The 22,539-nt window shown below is 45.6% G+C and overlaps 1 long non-coding RNA gene across 9 annotated transcripts in view; it reads right to left on the bottom strand.

Annotated features, from left to right (window-relative positions):
* Positions 1-5,616: 5,616 nt before the first annotated feature.
* LOC137153350 (uncharacterized) overlaps positions 5,617-22,539 on the bottom strand; it is a 55,939-nt gene continuing 39,016 nt past the window's right edge. For 7 of the 9 annotated variants that reach the window (XR_010919763.1, XR_010919768.1, XR_010919771.1 and 4 more), the window contains 4 exons: positions 18,650-18,860; positions 7,821-15,724; positions 6,889-6,948; positions 5,617-6,059 (listed from right to left, as the gene is read on the bottom strand). This is a non-coding gene — a long non-coding RNA (uncharacterized lncRNA). The remainder of the gene's footprint in view (positions 6,060-6,888; positions 6,949-7,820; positions 15,725-18,649; positions 18,861-22,539) is intronic. The other 2 variants (XR_010919765.1, XR_010919769.1) reach the window with 2 other exon arrangements.

Below are 22,539 nucleotides of genomic sequence, written 5' to 3'. Positions count from 1 at the left end.
GGGGAAGGAACAGGAACCCGAGAATGGGAGTCATGGAAGCCAAGGGGGCAAGATGCTCCTTGTGCAAGGTAGTGATTGGTAATACCGAGTCAGAGGCTATATGCTCAAGTCTGCCCTTCAGAGAGAGGCCCATCCCTGGACTTGGGATTCCTCCTTGTGAACTCACTGGTGTTTGGTGCCTATGCTGTTTGTCTGTGCAGGAAGCCTGGGGAGAGTGTGCTTGGGCTTGCATGTGCGCACTCAGCATTGAAGTGCAACAGTTTCTAGACTAGGCCAGCAAGAGGGGGCATGCAGGAGTGAGTCTGTAACCAGCTTGCTAGAGTGAGTATGCACTGGAGGGGGAGTCTGCTCCCCTGAGTGTTGAAAAGTATTTATTCACAGCGGAACATCTTCAACCAGAGAGTCAGTCTGAGGGGGGACTCGGTCCATCACATGGCTCGGGCAGTCACTGAGCAACAACAGTGGCCGAGCCTTGTTGAATGCCAGTCTTTCCAGCAGGTGGAGAGAGGACTTGACACAGGGGTCTCCCACAACAGCAAAGTAAGTAAGTGCTGGGGAAAAGGGTGTAATGCACAAGGTCCCTTCCCTGCCCCCAGCTCCTTTTAGGGGAGTGCATCATCACTAGGGCTGCGATCTGGCAGGCATGGCCTCACTGATGCAGTAGAGGAGGGGCATGTACGCGAAGAAGTAAGTGAGTGCAGCTGTGTTGGAGGGGATGTCTCTGAGAGACCAGGTGTGGGACTGGGGGTGGGGTGCTTGTGACTGGTGCAGTTACAGGCCCCAGGCTGGCAGTTGGCCTGTCTCCAGGTGGGGTTGAGTGATTGGGGGTGGGGCCTGGAGGGCTCCGGGCAGAGGTGTGGCCACTGCTCTGGCCCTATAAGCAGCGGGCAGCAGCGAACGTGCTGAGCAGCGAACAGAGCGGCAGCCAACAGAGAGAGACCGAGGGAGTTTGCCTGGGAGTTCGCCGGCGGGAGAGCCGCGAGCCCGGCTCTCTGAGCAGCTGAGAGAGCACTCCATTGCCAGCGAGGGGCCCTGCAGCTCCTAACCAGGCAAGATTTGGTGCGGGACAGAGAGGGGGATGGCAACCTAGGCACCAGTGACCATGAGATGATGGTCACATTCAGGATCCTCACAAACAGAGAACAGGAGGATCCAGACCATGGCCTTCAGAGAAGCAGACTTTGAGCCTCCCTCAGGGAACTGATGCACAGGAGTCCCTGGGAGGCTACTAACTACAAGGGGGAAAGGAACCCAGGAGAGCTGGCTGTATTTTACAGAGACCTCATTATTGACAGCACAAGAGCCAACCATCCCAATGTGCAGAAAGACTAGCAACTAGGGTAGGCTTTCACCTTGGCTTCACAATGCTGTCCTCAGCAAGCTTCAACACAACAAAGAAGCTTACCACAAGGGAAAGCTTGGTCAGAGGACTGACTGGGAGGAGTACATAAACACCCCTCCAACATGCAGGGGTGAAATCAATCAATCAGGAAGGCCACAGCACACCTTGAGTTGCAGCTAGCAAGGGCCGTGAAGGGGAACAAGAAAGGTTTCTACAGGCCTGTAGCCAACAAGAGGAAGATTAGACACAGTGTGGGCCCCTTAGAGACTGAGGGAGGCGACCTAGTGACGGAGGACATGGAGAAAGCTGAGGTACTCAATGCCTTTTTTGCCTCAGTCTTCACAGACAAGATCAGCTCCCAGACCACTGCGCTGGGTGGCTCTGAATGGGAAGGAGGCCAACCTCCCACAGTGCTGAAGGAACAGGTCCAAGACTCTTGAGAGGGATTGGACATTCACAAGTAAGTCCATGGGGCCAGATGCCATGCAGCCACAGGTGCTGAGGGAGTTGGCTGAGGTGATTCCAAAGCCCTTGGCTATCTATCATCTTTGAAAGCTCATGGCAACAGAGAGAGGTCCCTGAGGACTGGAAAACAACAAAGAGAGCACCCATCAATCATCTTCAAAATAGGGAGGAAAGAGGATCCAGGGAACCACAGACTGGTCAGCCTCACCTCAATCCCTAGAAAACTCACAGAGCAGGTCCTTCAAGAATCCATTGTAAGGCACTTGGACGAGACAAAGGTGATCAGGAACAGTCAACACACATTCACCAAGGGAAAGTCAGGCCTGACCAACCTGCTTCCATTCTAGGATGCAGTGACTGGCTCTGTGCATATAGGGAAGGCGGTAGATACGATATACCTTGACTTTAGCAAAGCTGCTGATACGGTCTCTCACTGTAATCTTCTTATCAGCAAGTTACAGAAGTATGGGTTGCATGAATGGACTATAAAATGGATAGAGAACTGGCTAGAGTCTAGGGCTCAGCGAGTAGCGATCAATGGCTCCGTGCCTAGCTGGCACCCGGTCACAAGCGGAGTGCCCCAAGGGTCAGTCCTGCAGCCAGTTCTGCGGTCAGTTTTGTTCAACATCTTGATCAATGATCTGGAGGATGGGGTGGATGGCACCCTCAGCAAGTAAGTTTGCAGACGACACCAGGCTGGGGGGGAGCGGTAGATACCCTGCAAGGCAGGGAGAGGATACAGAAGGACCTAAACAAACTGGAGGATTGGGCCAAAAGAAATCGGATGAGGCTCAACAAAGAAAAGTGCACAGTCCTGCACCTAGGACGGAAGAATCCCAGGCACGGCTATAGACTGGGGACCGACGAGCTGGGCAGCAGCTCTGCAGAAAAGGACCTGGGGGTAACAGTGGATAAGAAGCTGGATATGAGTCAACAGTGTGCCCTGGTTGGCAAGAAGGCTAATGGCATATTGGGCTCCATTAGGAAGGGCATGGCCAGCAGGTCACGGGGAGTGATCATTCCCCTCTATTCAGCATCAGTGAGGCCACATTTGGAGTAGTGTGTCCACATTTGGGCCCCCCACTGCAAAAAGGATGTGGACAAGTTGGAGAGAGTGCAGCAGAGGGCAACCAAAATGATGAGGGGGCTGGAGCACAAGATGTATGAGGAGAGCCTCAGGGAACTGGGCTTGTTCAGTCTGCAAAAGAGAAGAGTGAGGGGGGATTTGAGAGCAGCCTGTAACTACCTACCTGAAAGGGGGTTCCGGGGAGAATGGAGCTAGGCTGTTCTCGGTGCTGGCAGATGACGGAACGAGGAGCAACGGTCTCAAGTTGCAGGGCGGGAGGTCTCGGTTGGACGTTGGGAAACCATTTTTTACTGGGAGGGTGGTGAAGCACCGGAACGGGTTACCGAGGGAGGTGGTGGAATCTCCACCTTTAGAGGTTTTTAACCTGAGGCTTGACAAAGCCCTGGCTGGGATGATTTAGATATAGATGAGCTTAGTCCTGCTTTGAGCAGGGGATTGGACTCGATGACCTCCTGAGGTCCCTGCCAACTCAAATCTTCTCTGATTCTATGAATGCAAGGTGCCTAGAGCATTTACAGGCAGCTCCAGGGGAGTATTGTGAATCCTAGTCCAGCCTGATTCTCCACTTTAGTTGCCTAGGTCCGTTGCTTTATAAACCTTGCCCAAAAAGTCTGTCTAAGTCTGGATCTTCTTGCTTATCACAATAGCTTTAACAGCGAGGAGCCTGCTCCTGCAAAGAAAGACGACTTACTTACACGGTGTACAGTTGTTTGTTAAGAACCCAGCTTGGCAGACTTGAGGTCTAGTTCCCTTAGGAATCCCTGTCTCCATCATTGGGGTTTCCGTTTAGTGCCTTCTATGTTAACAACTGAACAAAGCTATTTAAAATGCCCGGCGATTGGTAAGATGCTACGGGTGAGTTTGGAATCGCATTACTTATGTAGGCCTCTTAACGTTCAGTTTATGAAGACAAGCAGGAGATTTGTCCGTGTAAAGTCGTCTACTCTAAACATAGCTAGCTACAAATAAAGTGCTTTTTACTCACGTTTCCTTTGTCACTCCTCCGCCTTTGCTACAACTGATTGATTGACAAAAAGCAGCTTGCTGGGCAACTGACCATGAACGTTTGACTTCTTCTCACTTCAGACAGATGTAATATGTCTCCTTGTGCAGTTTTACTGAAACACAGTCGGTCAACAATACCGTGTTTTGCTGGGAAAACCGGACAGGCTTGCTTGGGGTAGACAAACTGAAAAACCAGTCAGACGCACAGCTCTCCTCCTTGCCCATTGTCCATTGCACTCACTTCAGACTGACTTACCTTACACCACAGTAGCCCCCCACTCTAGCAAGTCGCTGATTCAAACAGCATGAAGTACTTTTACTGTAGTCCTTGGACATAGTCTATCTACACACAACTTAGTGCAAGTATGAGCACTCGTGGAGTGACATACAAATGTAACGGTCAGATACTATAACGAGGAGGAAAGTGGAGGTGGGAAGCCGAAAGAACCTTAGGTGCAAGCCTGTAAAGCGTGGCTCCTTTACCTCCTACAAAGGCTAATACCATCGTGATTTCTAGAACCAATAAATCCACGTTGGTCACCCAGATTTGAAAGACGAGACGACAACGAGCTGTTTTACTAGCTTCCAAAACATCAGTCTCCACCAACAACACACACAGGTGGAGATGTACATACTTTTTACTATACAGATGCATCGCCCGCTCCACTGATTGATACTAAGGACTCGGAAGCATTACACCATTTAGCAATGCCAAACCAGAGTTTCATTTTCCTCTCTTCTTTCTTACACAGGACTCCTCTTCACTGAACTGTTTCCTACTAATTCAACCAAATACAAGCATAAATATGACATTCATAGGGATGGACTTCTGTAGGAAGGTGACGATGAGTTTTGCCGCCAGCATGCTGGAACCCCCATGATATAAGTAGAGGTGCTGGGGAGGAGGACAAACGTGGCCGTTTCCATGGCTGTTGCTTTTCCCCCTACATCATAACCGATTTCAAATGGTGCTAGACAAAAACAGACTCTGAACACCAGGAGAGATCGGTCAGCCTGTGTAAGAGACGTTTCGCAGCCTCAGGGCAGGTCCTCTAGAGCCGGGTCACAGGTCTGTTTGAGCAAGACTGCTACACACCCACCACAAAAGCTTACAAACACTGGTCGCTTTGACAAAACTAACCTCCCTTAGAACTCAGTATCATCTTCACTGCTGGGGGTTAATGATCAGTGTCTTGGGCTTTATTTTTAATTAATTAATAGGAAAGAAACCATCCTTTACACTGTAACCTGTCTCGCTAAGCTCTTCTTTTCTCAAGAACATACATAGCTTGGTCTTTCATACCTGAGCTTCCCCTCTGCTTGGTCAGAAAAGAAGGGGTCTGATTTCTCGGAGGTGCTGAGGACCTACAGTTCCAGATAAAGGCAGGGGGAGCTAGAGATGCTTATCATCCATCACTAGTGGAAAGCAGGCCCTACAACTCCATGATTTACCAGGGCAGTGGCTGACATGATATGAAGTTTCCACTCAAGCCTGTCACAGAAGCTCCCCCCATAGTTGTTTTGAGTGACTGTCCTCTGCAGCTATATTGCTTCTCTAGATACAGTCCCAAAATAAAGACCTCTTCAGCATTCAGGCAACCCGTGTGTTTTCACTATGGACACTTGGGGAAGCCCCGGAACATACTTTTAAGGGCTTAACTCCTATTGAAATCAGTGGGAGTTAGTTGTTTGTTAGGCACCTAAGTAAGTACTGGTGTGAAGCCCACCCGTTCGTTCTCCTTGTCCTCCTTTGAGTTGTATAGGTCAACATACATACATTTCAAAGCAGTTCTTCCTTCCAACACACCGAAACGTGACTCCCTTACAAAGGCAATAGATGATATACCTACACTCTCACATACATACAGAAACTGCTCTGAAACCTGCCTCTCAGGCTACTACTAAGACCAATCTAATCCCTTTGTTTTACCAGGCCCACACTAACCTGGAGAATTGACCCATCTGGTGGGTAGCAAGTGGCTTCTGGGATCTTCTTTCTTTTCCCCCGTTGTCATTCTTGCTCCTAGAACACTGATTTCAAATGGTGCTAGATACAAAGATGGGAAAATCTAAGCCACCATGTGAAACCAGCTTCCAGAGGAAGACGTGTCTCTCTGCATGGCTACCGTCCAAGACAGAAAACGGCCTCCTTCAACGTTTCTGGAGGAAAAAAAAACCTCTGTTTGTTTCAAGGACCTCAGGAAATAATCAGCTGCACATCATTGCTATGGGAACAAACAGTCAGAGGCTGACAGACAGATTTCATCACATGAGTCTATACCTATCATCTCAAGAAGTCTGGACATCCTTCCTGTATGATGAAAAGTATTCTCCAAAGGGTAAGAGACAGACTTGGTTTAAGACACTCAACATGGACTTAGAGCAAATACTTCTTTTCTATTAGAAATACTATAAACATAGTATAGTAGACAGACAGTAAACAAACCAACAGTAAAAAATGCTCTCATTCATAGCAAGCTAACACTCCTGCCATGCTAATGTTACATATCAACATGTCTTTTTTACTCTGAACATTACAGGAGTCTTGTTCCGCTTTAGACAGACAGCACCAAACTTGGAGAAGGAGTTAGTTAGAACGCCTGAGCCCACTTGCCTTTGTCCCTACTTTCAGACTGAGGCTTGGTCTACATCAGTCAAGCATGTGAACAATCCACACCTCGGAAAAAGTAGTTAAGCAGACCACAGCCTCACTACAGACAACTGAGGACTTACTTACTTACTTAACTTCAGTCTTATGGACAGCCACACTATGCTCCTGTCAGTAATAGTGAAGATATGCAAATGAAAAGAGATGTTCTAATTTTTGGGTTTCACAGCATGTTTTTCTTTAACCAATGTACTTCTTATCAATGCAGAGATGCTTGCTTTTCATCTTTCTTAGTATCTGTGACCAATGTAGATTTTTGTCAAACAACAGCCATAGGTTTCACCACAAATTCTATGGTGTTTTTTTTCCAAGTATACATACCGGCAAGGCAATACATCTCCTCTTGCTGGCTAGCTGTCTGCAGTTCAAAGATTGCAATTTCTGGAAGACAAAAACCATATATTAAAAGAAGGAGCCGGCTTTGCGTTGTTACAAAAAGATTAACAGGATTTCATGGCAAAGATGCTCAGAAGCAGACAGGTAATTCAGAGCTCTGAGAAGAGCACTACAAATACCATAGTGCTAATCATTCGTCCTAAATCTCCTGTTGCTTACTTAAGATGGTATCTTCCGTTACACCACGCTATTTGTTTTGCTGCAATGGTGTCTGTCTCAAAATGCAGGATAGTAATAGGATAGTAACTAGGATAGTAACAGAAGAGGCTGATTGCTGTTGTGCCCCTACTTAGGCTGCAAGCTGCAAAGAGCACAACAGCACTCTCCAAAGAACCTGCAGGCTAGTCTACACGAGAACCACTACAGCAGCTCTGCAGCACAGGTGACAGCTGCTTTGTCGGCACAACACCGCCTCTGCGAGCAGCAGTGGCTTGTCAGCGGCAGAGGTTCTCCTGCTAACACAGTGCTGTTCGCACCAGCACTTAGGTCAGTCGAAGTCATGTGACTCGGGAAGATGGCTTTTTCACACCTCCGAGAGACAAATTATACTGAGCTGAGGCCTCTTGGGGCCAAGCCCTGAGAAAGGGGAGGGACCGATAGATAAGCATCAAAATATAAAAGGAGCAGGATCAAGAACGTGATCTCCTGATGCAGTTCATGCTAGACTTAAAACTTCATGCCGCAACTAAATAATAGTGTAACAACCGGTGCTTTCGAAATGCTGATCGATGAGATGGCAGGCTGCAGATAGAATCTGACAAGGTGAAACAAACCTATGACAACTACAAATCTACCGTTTTGATTAAATGAATAATCTCATTTTAAGGAAAACAGTGTCAAAGGGTTCAACGATATACTTCTGATATTCCAGGAAGATGGTTGGTATCACGTCCATGCAGGAGGGAATATACCAAGCATGTCAGTAATCAATCAGTCAGTCAGCAGGTTACTGATAGAATACCTGTCTGTAGGACAGAACGAGATAGTTAAACATAGAGTCACTGGTGCATCATCACATAAGGAACATTCCTGATACATTGGAAAACCAAGATTCCAAAGGAGCCTGTTTAAAACAACTCCCACCACCACTTTCTCTCAATGACTTATTTTTCATGAAGATCGCCACTAACGAGAATAAGCAGCAGCAGCCAGGAGAAAATTGAATTAGTTCTCTATCAGCTGGGCTGATTAAAAACCGGTAACATCCATAAACCAGCAGAGAGCACTTGAACCTCCCAGGACACTCTGTAGCTGACTTGAAAGTTGCCATACTTCTACCAACAAAAACTTACAAACAGACTTCAGAGAGAAACTGCAGAGCTGGAACTCATCTGCAAACTTGACACAATCAGACTGGGTCTGAACAGGGACTTGGAATGGTTCTCTCATGACAAGAAGTAATTGTCACTGTTCACACATTCTCACCTCCTAATCGATGGTTGTGAACAGGCCTCATCTACTCTAACTGAATGGACTTTGCGAACACTTACCCTCCCCATCGTTGCTCCTTACCCTTGGATGTATATATATATATATGCACCCCTACCTGATTTCTATTTCTGGGTTGCATGCAGCTCTTGAAAGCTGATGCCTGCAGACATTACATTTGTTAGTCTTTAGAGTGCGACAGGGCTTTCCTTGTTTTTGCTGCATACAGACTAACACAGCTACCCCTCTGGAACGTCAGGAAGCGCCGTTAAAACCAGCGATTGCAACCTTTACACATGAATGCAAGGCATCTCAAGATTGTAGGCACCCAGAATCACGAGATACTTTAGAAACTCCGGGCCTACTGACTCCATATTTAGACAACAACGGTATAAACGGCCAGAGGTACGGACCACCCACAGAGCCTACTGACTTCCACTGGCCTTGATTAACAAACACCTCTGAAAATCAGGCCACTGATTGGAGTGTTTAATTTTCAGTGCTTTAGAATCCTAGGGTCTGTTTTCAGCACGGCCTAAGACACCGAGGAACCTAATCGGCTCAAACTCTTGACTGCATTTGACAATTTTGTCCAAGAGTCTCACCCTAGTTCTCAGCAAGTGCTCAATCGCAAAGAGAGCACTTCTCTTTGATTTCAATGGGTGAAGAGGAGTCATACTGCCTTCCATAAGGAGTTAGAGCAGATCCTTACTGAGGGCTCCTCTTACTAACAAACAACCACGTCAAGACTTTTGCAAATTGCAGTCAAGTACACCTTCATGTGTGCTAAAAACTATTAATTATAAATAATTACAACCAAAACACTCAATCACTACCTCTACAGAAGGGACATGGACTGACTGCCTTTAAGAACATCTACCGTTCGTTAGAACTGAAGGACTACTTTCTTGCGAGGAACGGCACGCACCTCTGAAGAGAAATGGATGCAAGTTCTATATCTATTTCTTCAAGAACCCAAACATAAATTACCGTATCCCATTCTATATAAACAAACACTGAGCTACCCCAATTTCTTGGTAACTCTTCTTATTCATCACATACAGACACACACAGCTTCTTTAAATCTCAAACCCATATTTGTCAAACTAAATCAAGGCAAATATAAATTCTGTGTTACAGTAGGTTTGCTTTTCTCTTTCTATATCAAATGCAGTTCCTAGCTAATTATTTCACAACATTCGACCCCAGGAATCCCAATTACTGAGTTTTTACTGTATATTGCATACAATTTGCATTTCTTTCAGATACTTATCATGTCTTCCAATTACTATTTATTTTTCTGTTTCTTAAATCATCCCTACAGCCTTCCCAGAGACTTGAAAACACCCTTTCACTGATTTTTCCTATTCCACAGAGTGGTTTGGTACTCAGATGTAAAAAAACCCGCAGCAATTAAACCACGGTATTGCTCTACATTGGTTTGATATTTTTGTCTAACCAAAACCAAACGAATTTTGGTTACAATACTAACTAACATGGTACCTTCCTATTTCACCTACTGACCCTCTTTAATCCCTGCCTATGTTTCTTGTCAAGTTATTGACATGAAAAGCCAAAGTTTGATAGACAGACAAACACAAACTGTTTTCTAAAATGGTCTTCTTTTCAGCAGTCCCTTCCTACAAAGTTGAGTTCTTACAATTAATTTGATTTAAAATTGGAAACCAAAACATTACATCTCTTCGGGAACTTAAGCAAACAACAAAAATAAAATACACAAGTTTCACTGTTTGTTTGTGAAAAGCTCCGGAAGAGCAGAAGGACATACTGATCTCTCTGTCTCTCCCTCCTTTTTGGTAAAAGCTATAATGCGCAGATCAATGGGGTTTTTACCCACGTTTCATTCAAGTTGGACGTGCGGTTATTAAGGCTTGGCAAAGACCAGCAGAGATGATTGCCCAGAGTTCCTCTCCATCTGGCAGGTGATCCTTCCCTCCTCCCTTTCCTTTCCAAGGTTTGACACGATGCTATTACTTCTTGTGGGGCTAGTTACATTCTTAAACAAAATAAAAGTCAAATTCAATGTATTGCTTTGTGAACACACTTTCCCTTTTCTTTTTTCCCAAGGAGGGAAGCGTAGGAGAAACGTTGCCTGTATTCACCTTTTCTAAACATCCGATCAGGTTAGAGACTACGGTGGACAAGACATTCACCACCTTTGCCATTTTTTTTTTCTGGTATGAATTTTACATGGGATTCGTCTACAGTTTGTTTCAAGAGAGAAACCGCTGTACCTACCTTCTTGGTGCTACTATGGCATGCGGTACACGGCAGGCAGTCGACGGGAATATGAGTAAACACATCACGGGAGAGATGGCTGCAGATCAAAACAGTCCATTTACATTTCGGGCTAATCTAAGATGATGTTTCCTTTCATGTTCTTCGACTTAAAGAATATGCTCTTTAAAAGGGCATACATTAACTGGTCCATCTGCACACTGTGATAAAATGATAACGCAATACGTACATCTATATCTAGATCTATAAAAAACAGACACAGCCTGTACAAACCATCACTTGTCATGGAGTTAATCATTAGGGGATCAGATTGACTTTTCTTACCCACCCAAAGCTGCCACTGAACTCTCAGAGTTGTTTGCTCCAGTGTCTGTCTGCCAGCCACCAACCACACAGAAATATGCACTGGTGGTACAACTGCCCTGAAAAGGAGGCTCTGTCCAGCAAGCACTTGAATATAGCTGTGCCACAACAAGCCGTTTGGGGGTGGTTTTACTCAGTCGACTTCCTCCGAATACTCTGATGGGGCTGGTGGGGTACGGCCGGGCGATGGCAAGCAGGACTGATGCACTGATCGAGCCTGGGTGTCTGAGTTAGAAATCCCACAGTCCCTAATGTTGCCCGTCAGATGGATCCACTGGCAGAAGGGACCCCAGGCACTGAGTACCACCGAGTCCTATTGTGTTTGGCTGCGGGTCGGAACCCTGACCTAGGTTTTCTGTCCAGGGCTGCCTCTCCTCAGGGCCACAGAGACTCCTGTGGAGCCTCTGACCCATCAGAAGAGTAGGCCGGATCCCTGATGATCACTGGAGGGACTGATGGCACCGATGGCTGTGCTTCCAGGGAATAACTCTGTCTCCTTCTGACAGATTCCTCCTCCTCGGATGTAACAACATCCTGAAATAGAGACAGACCCAACAAGAACTGTGAATGTGGACAGGGAAAGGCAAAGATGTCTTCTGGGGAGATGTCTGTCTCTGGCTATCCTAGCGTGCAAGGAGAACCCATCGGGGGAGTTGAAGCGTCTCTGATGATCACTGTGGCTGTTGTTGGCTCCCTTCAGGGCTGCCTCGCTATCGGTATCATCCTGGTTCTCAAAGTGGATGGAAGCACAAGGAGCTGACTCTCTCTCATGCCTTCACCACCTCAGGCAGTGTCAGAACTGTACTTCTGCGTGCCTCCTTCTCTTGTCGAGAAGATTTAGTCGGGCCTGAGACATGAGCTCCCCTGCGTGCTGGCTCTCCCATCTTCAGTGGGGTCACAGAGGGATCCTATCTATCTTTTCAGGACAATCTTAGACATAGATGACTTGTCCGTATGTCTAGGAGAGCGCCCCTAACTTTCCTGTGAAGACTTCTCTTTAGGCTTAACTCATTTCGTCACCGTTCCTGAGCCGGTGCTCAGAGGGACGCTGACCGCTTGTTGAGGCTGAAGTACAGAGGCAGTCCCCAACCCGGATCTGATTGATTGGGGCTTTATTACCTTCTCAATGAGGTGTTTTCTGAGTCTCGGTTCCTGACCCTCCTGTGTTCTGGTGGAAAAGAGTGGCAAATACTGCACAAGACAGAAAGGGGAACCTCACCAAGACGGCAGAGCAATGCTGATGTTCGTCGCTCACAGAAAAGGAATGAGGGCAGGAAACACTTCCTTCTTGAACTCCAGGGATAAGCCCGGACATTTAAGGGGGGAAATCCCCGGGGAGGGGAAAAATGCTATAGGACTATCTAAACTATACTATACTATAGCAGGAAAACTACTACAAACCAACTACAGACAATTCTTGCAGAAATGACACAGTAAAATGGAGCAGAGGCAGTCCGTCACAGGACTCTCAGCAGTGGAGTGATAGTGACGTGGCAATACTGTGTATAGTTACCTGTGAATTTTCAGGTGCTGGGCAAATTGGAAGCCAGGGTTGGCACGTTGCAAAATTTCGCCAAGACGAATGGCAAGAACACTCTGAAAATAAAGTTTTTTCTCCAGACCGATATTGAGACTGTTGAAAGTTCATAATTCTTCCTGTTAATTTCCTCCTTTTTCAAACATTAAAAAGTAATTCTATGATGCCTCAAATCAAAAATAGAAACTATTGGCTTTTAAATATTTTGTTGTTATGCTTCTGTTCTCCAGCACTAGATGATGATCCATCAAGTTTAAATCATATAACTGAAAAAATGATGGAAGGAAGGAATTAGAAACTAAGGCCTCAATCCAGTAGAACACCACTTCTTAAAGTACTTCACTTTAAGCCTAATCCTGTGTTTGTAGTTAAGCACATGTAACAGGACGCCGAGCCAACTCTTCCAGTGCAGACTCCAAATTTATGGAACATTTTCTGTTAACAGCTAATAAATATATTTAACTGCCTCCAATTTCTTTCTTTAAAAGTCCTGTTTGCAGATTGCCTGTTTCCAACGAGGTTTGACCCAAAGAAAGAATATACTGCAGCACTGCTTTTACATTCACCAAAAACTTGTTCAACCAGCCTCTTTTCCCTCAACCAAAGAAGAAAAAATATGGTTGGTTCTCTCTCGCAGAGATTTATGCGAGGGGGAAATATCAAGCTTGTCAGACACATAGCAATTTCATAACCTGCACAAGGACAGAAAAATAGTCCTCCAAAATGTCTGTATTGGTTTTGGCCTCTTCCTCCTTATAATTCTCCAGCTCTCTCCACTCAACAGTCAGACTGGGCAATGTTGACCACCTGGACTCCTATTTTGTATGTCACCATGTAAAATGTTTTGCCACAGCTAAGCTGTACTACATCACTTTTCACTGCAATGGAGACAGACCCCAAAGAGGTTCGGAAACGCAACAATTATACGCCCGTTTATATGAAGCCATTAAAAGGGTGAAGTGAAAACTGCTGCCTTGTATTGGAATTCACACTTTGACCTTGCAACCACTTTCTCTGGAAAGAAATAACTTTTAAACTGAACAGTCAGGTAGCAAGGTTGACACCAAACTAGGAAAACAACACTTGTGAGTGATTCTATTTTTTTTTTTAACCCCTACAGTTATTTGATGCTGATGAGAACTGCTTGACTACTTTACCTGCAAACCGGCTGCCGGCTAGGCAGTCCCCTATCCTGTGCCACCTTGCACTTCACCTTGGGAACAAGTGGCTAATTCAGTCTCCACAATCCACTCAGTTCTTGGCCTGTGCTGAAACTGCCAATTACGTTGGTGTTTTTGTGACAGGGACACCTGCCTACTAATAGATGGAGAAAGGCAAATAATTTAAGGTAGCATGTAAGCATCCATCTGATGGAAAGCAGCGCTTTCAACAACCATCAAGCAGAAATGGATTGAAACAGGTTCCTTTGGACGACAATGGGATAAGGAGCCCTGTAAGAAATGCGAAGGCCTGGTCTATATTTCAATATTAGATTGCCCTAGCTACATAACTCAGGGATGTGAAAAAATCTTGCCCCCACGTGCGGTAGTTAGTTAGGTCACTCTACCTGCCAGTGTAGACGCAGCTACATTTAGCTTTTCCCTTCCCGAAAAGGTGGATTAACGACATGGACAGAAAAACCTCTTCTGTCGATGCAGGAAATGCATCTGCTGTGCCACACTTGTACTGCTGTAGTACTTGTAGCATAAACATAGGCTGAGATACCCATCCCACCGATGTTAAACTGTGTGGACCTCTGAAGAATTACTGCACTGAGGAAGTGAAATATCCCTTATGTAATAGATAAAGGGAGACTTCTTGACCACATAGCTAATGGAGAAGACTGACAACATAGAACAGTCTCATGGATTCTGGGCTAACAGTCCCATTGACTCAAGGTTGCCCTAGTTAGTTTTATAGCATTAAAAACACCAGACCTCTCCTTTGAATACTTCAGCCAGCTCTCTATCTATCTCCATGGAAACAATGCTTTAGACCAGGGGTTCTCAAACTGTGGTACATGTACCCCTGGGGGTACGTGAGACATCTCTGGGGGGGGGGGGTATGCAGGAGAAATTGTGTAATGGTGGATTTATTAATTATTTTATTTATTTCATTTTCATAATAGGCTACTCAGATGACGCTTTAGAACTTGTTATATAACATACAGTAGTTAATTTACTTCAAAATACACCAGTGAGAACACCTCACCTCCAATCATCACCGTACAGCGCAGGTTCAGTTGCCCAGCAACAGTCCAGTCTAACTGAGCTCAGAACTTAGTCAGGGGTCAGTTGCATACGTCGCGCTACAACCGTATCTGTACGTAACAGAGAAACATGGACAGATGATGACTCAAGACAGGAAAGGTTAAGAAGAACACAAAGTACCAGTGAGGAGAGGGGTAGGGGTATGCAGGCAGCTGGTAGATCTGGAAGAGGGTATGCATTAAGGAAAGTTTGGGAATCTCTGCTTTCGATTAATACTAAAAGGAGGGTAATGGGTTTGGGTTTGTTTTCATGTACCAAACACGTCTAGGTATGCAACGCACAGGTTATTTCCTGCAAGTCAGCTGTAATTATTCCCCTTTCATATCAAGTGACTTAGTACAGAGTATTTTAGCATAGCCTACAGCTAAATAAATAGTTTCAAATGCAACAAGTACATATTTTACAAATGACTCGACAATAAATTTTGCTGAACCCCGCTCAGCTAGGGAATGACGGGGATAAACGCAAACCCCTGCGCAGGCGTCCATCTGTATTAATTGGGCTGAACTGTCCCCCATCCGTTGCTCACAGTAAGACAATAAGATAAGCCAAACTCATTCTTTTACCTGCCGCCAATGACCTACGATATTAACTACATGACAGTAAGAGGCAGTATCTAGTCATGACAGCAGGAAACGGGGTGTCAGAAGACCTGGCTTCTGTTACTAATTCTGACTAGCCCAAGTCACACAGCACCTCGCGGTGCCTCAGTTGCCCCATCTTTAAAGAGGCACAATACTTACTTACCTTAAAAAACCACTTACTTCTTGATTCTTGGACAAGAAAGACGTGAAGAGCAAAGTACAATCCTTATAAGTTACTTTCCTATAAATAATGATGCATTCAAATCCATCCTTGCTACAATATGCCTATCTCATAGGCAACAAAACTGTTGATGGTTCAGCTGGAACAAAGAATGTCAGTGAACAGATGTAAAGGAGGCAGCAGAAAGTGCAGGCCATAGTAACTAGGGGGCACACACTTCTTTGCATCTGTCAGCCAAGCTCACTGCACACCCCTTGCATCCCTCCATCCTCCCCCACCCTGCCACCCTTCCATCCTCCTCTGTTTCAGGGACTAGGGAATATGTGCACCCCAGGCCTCCCCATGCTCTGTGCGCACCCCCTTTTCCCTCTGCCACGGGTTCTGTGCCCCCCCCAACCCCCTATTTTTCTTTTCTTTCTCTTTCAGGGTGTCAGCAATTTTTCACTGGACTGGGAGGATAGGGAGAGCTAAAATGAGGGGTAGGTACTGTTCTGCTTGAATGTGTTAATGGCTGCCATCAACCAGTTATCTGATCATTAGATGATTACAGAGGCGGCGGAGGCTGCTAGCTCTGCTAACCAGATGCCAGGGGTTCCATGTGTCTCCAATTTCCCTCTGCCGACGTCCCCAAAATCTATAGGGTTCTGCCCATTGCAGCCTAGAACATCCCCCGAAATTTTGCACTCAATCTGACATGGCGTTCCACAGTTACCACATTACATCCAAACAGAGAAATGCCATCAAGCTGGGTTTTTATAGCCCCTTTCAGACATAACAGCACTTTACAAATGTTAATTAAATGTAGCAACCCCTCTGTGTGGTAGGTATGTATCACTCATCTTTTAACTGTATGAACTGAGGCACAGTGATTTTCCCAAGGTCACGCAGTAAGTAAGTAAGTGCAGAGTCCAGATTCTTAGTGACCGGCTCTAATCATTAGACCACATTGGAATTCTCCTACAAGATGCAGCCATCTAAAGGAGAGGTTTTTGTTTTTTGTTTTGTTTTACAGTAGCACTTCTAAGTTCAACAAGGACTATGTGAAGACTAACGCTATTTCGCAGTGTTTCAGAGTGCCCTGCATTTAATTGGTTCTGCTGAAAGGAATTAATGGCCAAAGTCAGTTTGAAGACAAGCATGGACAGAAAACAGCTCAGTGTGTCTTGGAAGAGAAAAGAAAAAGAATTCCAGTTTTAGTCTCTGCAAAATGATTGCGTTAATTAGTAGGAAGTGAGTGTGATTCATGCGCTACAGATGACAAGACGTATTATTCAAAAGCATTCAGATGAACAAGCAGCCATTTTGTCTTGTCAAGCTGAAACTTGAGGAAGGTGAGAGCCAAATTCTGCTCAATCAGCGGTGTGTGGGAATCATTCCACCGCTTCAGTGACGGCACCTCCAGCACCCAGATTGAAGCTCTCTCCTGCTACAGTAGGCAGGTAGGGAGATGCATGCGTGTACACGTACGTACGTACACACACACCTTCAGCTGGTGTAAAGAAACCAATACAGCTTCTTTGCCATCAGTGTTGAAAGTCAGGCCTCAATACCCACCCACCACCAGCAATGCCCTCCCAAGGAACCAGAAATCAGCATGCTTCAGTTAAAGCCATTTCAGTTAAACACAGACATTAAAAAGCAGAGACTCAGTGGTGTCTCCCCATCTCTGCTTTCAAGGCCTTAGGCTGCAGCCATTTTCAAATGAACAGAGTTCCTGCTCTTGGAGCACTTGAAACAATGCTGGGGGTGCCCACAGAGACCTGCCCTCTGATGACAGCCCTACAGATAATACAGGAAATCAGGCAGGAAATACACATACATGGATTAAGGCAACAGCAGGCAAAATAGTGAGATAGAGGCACCTTCCCATAACCATTATGGTCCTCTCTTTAGTCTTCTCCTACTGCTTAAATGCCCTGTTGATTGGAGACTGCTCAAGACCTTTTAGAAACATACCCAATCTTATGTGTCACAGACTTATACTGGGTCACTATCTTCAGGGCTGGAACTCAGGATTTTTGGCTACAACAGACATAACTGGACTATTTGAGGCCAATAAGGTCTCCTCTAACTAACTAACAGCAGAAGTAGGTCCCTTCTGTTCTCTTCGGTCCCAGCCACGAGAATGGTCACACACTGGGCCGCCTCAATTTGAATCAAAGCCAGGAACCATCCTCTACTACGGCAGGATGGAGTGGGAGCAGCTACACACACTGGGTGGGGAGAGAGGACACCATCTTCTCTGGTTCATTCTCTTGCCTCATCTGTGTGTCTGTTCAAAGATGTTCCAGATCAGAGCTCGCTTCAAAGGAGGCTAGAGAACAGGGAAGATCAAGCTTGACTTACCTACCCTACTTGGAAATTCTAAACTAAATTGGTCAAAATAAACACAGTCTTTCATCCTTTCAAGTCTGGGTTCCACACAGCTCCCCGGTGTGGGGGGTCTTTCATGGAAGTTAAGAAACAGTCTGTGTGTGCTCATCCTGGAAAACAAGGATCCCATAACACTTTTGGTAAGAGCAGGGTGGTTTACCCTTGTCTTTAGCCAAAGTCTCTTATCTTAACCGTGGGCCAGTTGTGTGCTGCCCTCCATCCCAGAAGTGCCTGCATTATTCCTAATCTAAAGCACTCACTGCAAACTGATAATCTCTATGGTGCAAAGAAGTGCTCTTTGGCAACAGCTTGATTCATGTTTGCGTTTGATAAGAGGCTCAAGTAATAGAACCACATGGATGTGCTATGGTTTAACAGCAATCTCAGCCATAATTAGCCAGATCTTTTGCAGAATGCTATCATGGAGCATTTTCTGATTACCCTGCACTCAGAAAGACAACTAGGCGTAGCATACAGGATTCCATGCGTCTCTCAGCCCATTCCCCAAAACCTTCCGGAAATAACGTGCATTCCATATTCAAGGTTCTCTGAAGGAGTAAGAAAAGCCTTGCGCAAACGTCTGCACCAACAAATTATTCTTTTGCTTTCCAGCAATTGTTTTGATTCAGACACTGGATTTAGAAACAAAAACAGGTGTGGGGGATGACTTGACATTCTGTAGTTTGCTTACCTACGAGACCACATCTTGGGAGCAAATAGATTCCATGGCGTCTGTTCTGCCCTGTTGGCACTCTTCACCCGCACCAGCCATGGTCTTCTCTTGGACTTCTTCCGGGGTGATGCTGGGTCTGGCTGGTTAGACTAGAGGCTGACTGGTTGGGCCAGTGAGGACATGGACTTTCAGCAGTGCAAACTGGAGAATCCTTTAGGTCTCTGGAATCCTAATTTCAGTGGGTGAAATAATTATATCATATCAATATGATATCATCTGATTACAGGCATTTTTCCAAAAGTGCAAAACATTCTGCCAACCAAAACCATTTTTAAATGTTTCCCATCATACTCATTCACTTCTCACAGAGCTAATCCACAGAGTTTACAGGTGGCAACTTAGACGACAGTCTTTGAAAATGTGGTTCTGCATACACACATATGGTAAGCAAACTTCAGAAACTGTTACTTCCAACATCTGGAATACATTAGTATCTTGGCTAGGCTTTGGCTACTTGACCAGAACGTTAGTTATATTTTTGGCATCACAAACCACCTGCCACACTACAGAATTGTTTCCTAGTGGCGGTAGTTAGAAATGTCATTTCGTCTTAGTGCAGTGGAGAAATGTAGCAACTGCATAGAAATTTTCAGTGGCTCTCTGTCCTTGTTGGCTGCCCAATGGACGCTTCACTCTTCAGTAGCATGGCCTCCAGGTGTTAATAACAGTTCATATGAATAATTTCCCCTGCTACTCTCATATGTATTACTGAAAGAACCTTCTGTAGGGCAGGAAGGAAATGCACTTTGCGGGACTTTGCAATGGAGAGTACTTGCTGGAGAGTGGTTAAAGGCAAAGATCCAAGTTGGCACTCTCCTGTGGAAGTGCTGGTGGTATTGCTCACCTTCAATTCCCAGTGAGAACCCGACCACCTCTGCTGGCTGGAAAAGGGGAAGGATGCAGTGTAGGACAACTCGCCTATGAGAACTATCCCAATTCAAATCACGCAATTACAGCATAAACCTCCACACACCCTGAAATTACTCTGCTGGAAAACATCTCGTTGCTCCTGTAATATACCAGGGAGACACTACTTCCCTAGCTCCTCACACCGTCCCTGGGGAAGGGGCAGCACTGGACCGGACTGCAGGAACTTTCTGGCTGACATGGGCTGGTGGGGAAGAGCTAACAGGAGGCACGGAGGCATCTGTGGCATCACCACTGTGAACGCTGCAGAGCAGACAAGGGAAGGGATAAGGATTTGTCTTTGAATTCAAAGCTCCTGGCAGCAACGTTTTAGTCTTCCTACTTTATATGTTGGCAAAGCACCACTACACACCTAGGGTCACTATAGCAGCAAATCATTTTTAAACACTGATTCTCCAAGGAAAGGAGCAAGCTTCAAAACGACCAAAAAGAAGAACTGTGCATTTGAGTTCTTGCAATATTCAAGACTTACAGCCCCAAAAGCCAGACAGGAAGTGGGCAGGGAGACAAACAGCGGGTGTGACTCTGAACCCGTGAACCTATGTTGACAGTGAAGAGAAATGGAAAGCCCCAAACTGTTGCAATGCGTCACAATATGCAAATCACATTCCTGGTTCCAGCCAAGCCTTTGCTCAAAGGGAAGTTATTTTATTAAACAAACAATAGGACTAGCAGCGGTTTCCACTGCACTGACTCAATTATTATTTGCTTTATTTAAATGTTCAGGGGTGATTTATTGACATCTCTCTGCTCACCCTCACTGACCAATCCTGAACCTGAATTCTTATCACTTATCTCTATTAGAACTATTCTGATCTATTTTATCTCCACACACACTGCAGCTTGCAGAACTTCTACATTTTATAGGCTTCATCCTCATTTGTTGACGTGTTGCAGCTGACTTCTAGCTGGTGTTATGCCAGCTGTTCAAAGCTGCTGCAACAAAAAGGGGGGGGGGGGGGGGGGGGGGGGGGGGGGGGAAACAAAAAAACCCAACTTCCCTGGATAGGCAGCAGCTAGTTGCAGCTAAGTGGAGTGAGGCTAGTGTAAAATGAGAATCAAGTAAGAGAAGCAGCCCCCTCAGCTTTCCCATGGCTGGTGCGGGATGGGCTTATTCTATTCATCTCAGGCTTCACAGCATGAGCAGCCCACCTGACCAAACAACAGAACCACGTTGGCCGGAACTGCTCAGAGCACAGGTAGAATGATGGCAACACAAAGAGAAAGAAAAAAACCAAAGAAACTCTGAACCGAATTTTCAGGGGAGCCGAACGTCAGAACAAAAGAGGAAGCAATGGGTGTGGGTATGAACAAACAGGGACATTTGAAACATCATAATTTTAAAAGCTACACATCCTCTTTTTCAAAAACAGAAGCTTCTCCTGTTGAGAAGGATCACTAACATTTACAGTGAAACCAGCCTCTTCTCCCCCAAACCCTTACACCTGGTTTTAGCTACTTTAGAGCATTTTTTCTGGTCAAAAAGCGTACCACGTACAAATGGCTCCTTCTGCTCTCTGTCTCTGAGTCGCAGCTGCCGATCTTTCATCCTGCTAACACCCTGAGGAGCTCATGCAGCTATGGGAGAGACACCTCACACTTTTATCCCTCTTTCCGAAACTACAAGCACCAAGGGTGCGCATTTGTCCACCTCAAGAACTTTTTGTGGTTGAGACCCTCAGTGACTTTGCCCGCATCGATCTGGGCCAAAAACGGTCACATTGCTGAAAGTTTAAAACCCACCAGTTATCACCTACATACAGTGTTTTCCTTCTTATATGACAACAGCACACCCCAGGACAAATTTGCGTCAATAACGTTACTGATGATTCATACACATAAGCTGATTAGCTGCATGACTGTTATGGCCATCAGTTCTTTAGGTCGTAAGAATAATTTGCATCTCGCCTGGCAAAAAAGGATTGCCCACTAATCCAGAAAATTGCCAGAGAAAAGGTTGGGTCAATATCAAACGCTGCCTATGAGTCCAAGCAACACACTTCTAAAGTGAGCTGAGGTTTCATACTGTGGGCCTCAGTTATACTTGGCCTGGGCTGCCGATTCTACTGCCAGGCTTTGTCAGAGGTATTCAGCAGGCCGCTCAAGCTGTGTGCAAACGATGAGAGGCTGGCACATTATTTATTTCATTTTTTCAAAACCCCACAATAACCAGCCCAAAACGACAAACTAATTTTTCCAACAAATCTCAAATTCTCTGCATCCACAAAGGAATCGTGAGGGCGGATGCACCTAAGACTGCCTCATCAGATCATCACTGACAAGTTTTACGTTAACACCTAAATAAGCAGCAGATGCTCAGGAAAATACATATTTGAACTTGCCCGGCAGGTTCTGACTAACAGCAGTTACCATCTTAAGTAAAGGAAAAAGGAATTCAATGGCCGAGGTCCATTTCCCAAAGAACAAGAGACAGACTCTCTGTTGATAATCTCTGTTTGGTCCAGAAGAGTGTAGGGGAAAGTGGGGTTACATCTGAGAGTCTGTTATGGCTCCCAGATTCTGTGGACTGGCCTGTACCGGCCCCAGTGAGAGAGAGAGATTTATGCCCCTGGAGAATTAACTGAGCTCCTTCTTGCCCCTGGCACATCCCCTGTGCCACAGCAGCTATGGGCAGCTGGCCCGGGGCCAAGCAGATATTTCCCCAACACCACAAGAATTCTCAGCTGGACAATTACAGCCAGAATCCATCTTACAATCTTACTGTTTTCCTAACCACCGTGTGCAACATTTACTGCTACGAGTAGTCCCATCAAAGCCAATGGGGATCCTCAAGAGTCGTAAGATCAAAGAACAAACCTGCATTTTCAAATGAGACTTTAACTTTTGGGTGCCCAACTTAAGACATCTTAAAGGGGCCTGGTTGTCACAGAGCAAGCGCTCAGCACTTTCTGAAATTCAGG

The sequence above is a fragment of the Emydura macquarii genome, unplaced genomic scaffold (assembly GCF_026122565.2).
Source record: "Emydura macquarii macquarii isolate MOO-44397 ecotype Brisbane River unplaced genomic scaffold, CSIRO-AGI_Emac_v2 contig_237, whole genome shotgun sequence".
In the NCBI taxonomy this organism is placed as follows: domain Eukaryota; kingdom Metazoa; phylum Chordata; order Testudines; family Chelidae; genus Emydura; species Emydura macquarii.
Note: the sequence above shows the minus strand (reverse complement) of the source record. Positions and strands in the feature narration are given on the sequence as shown.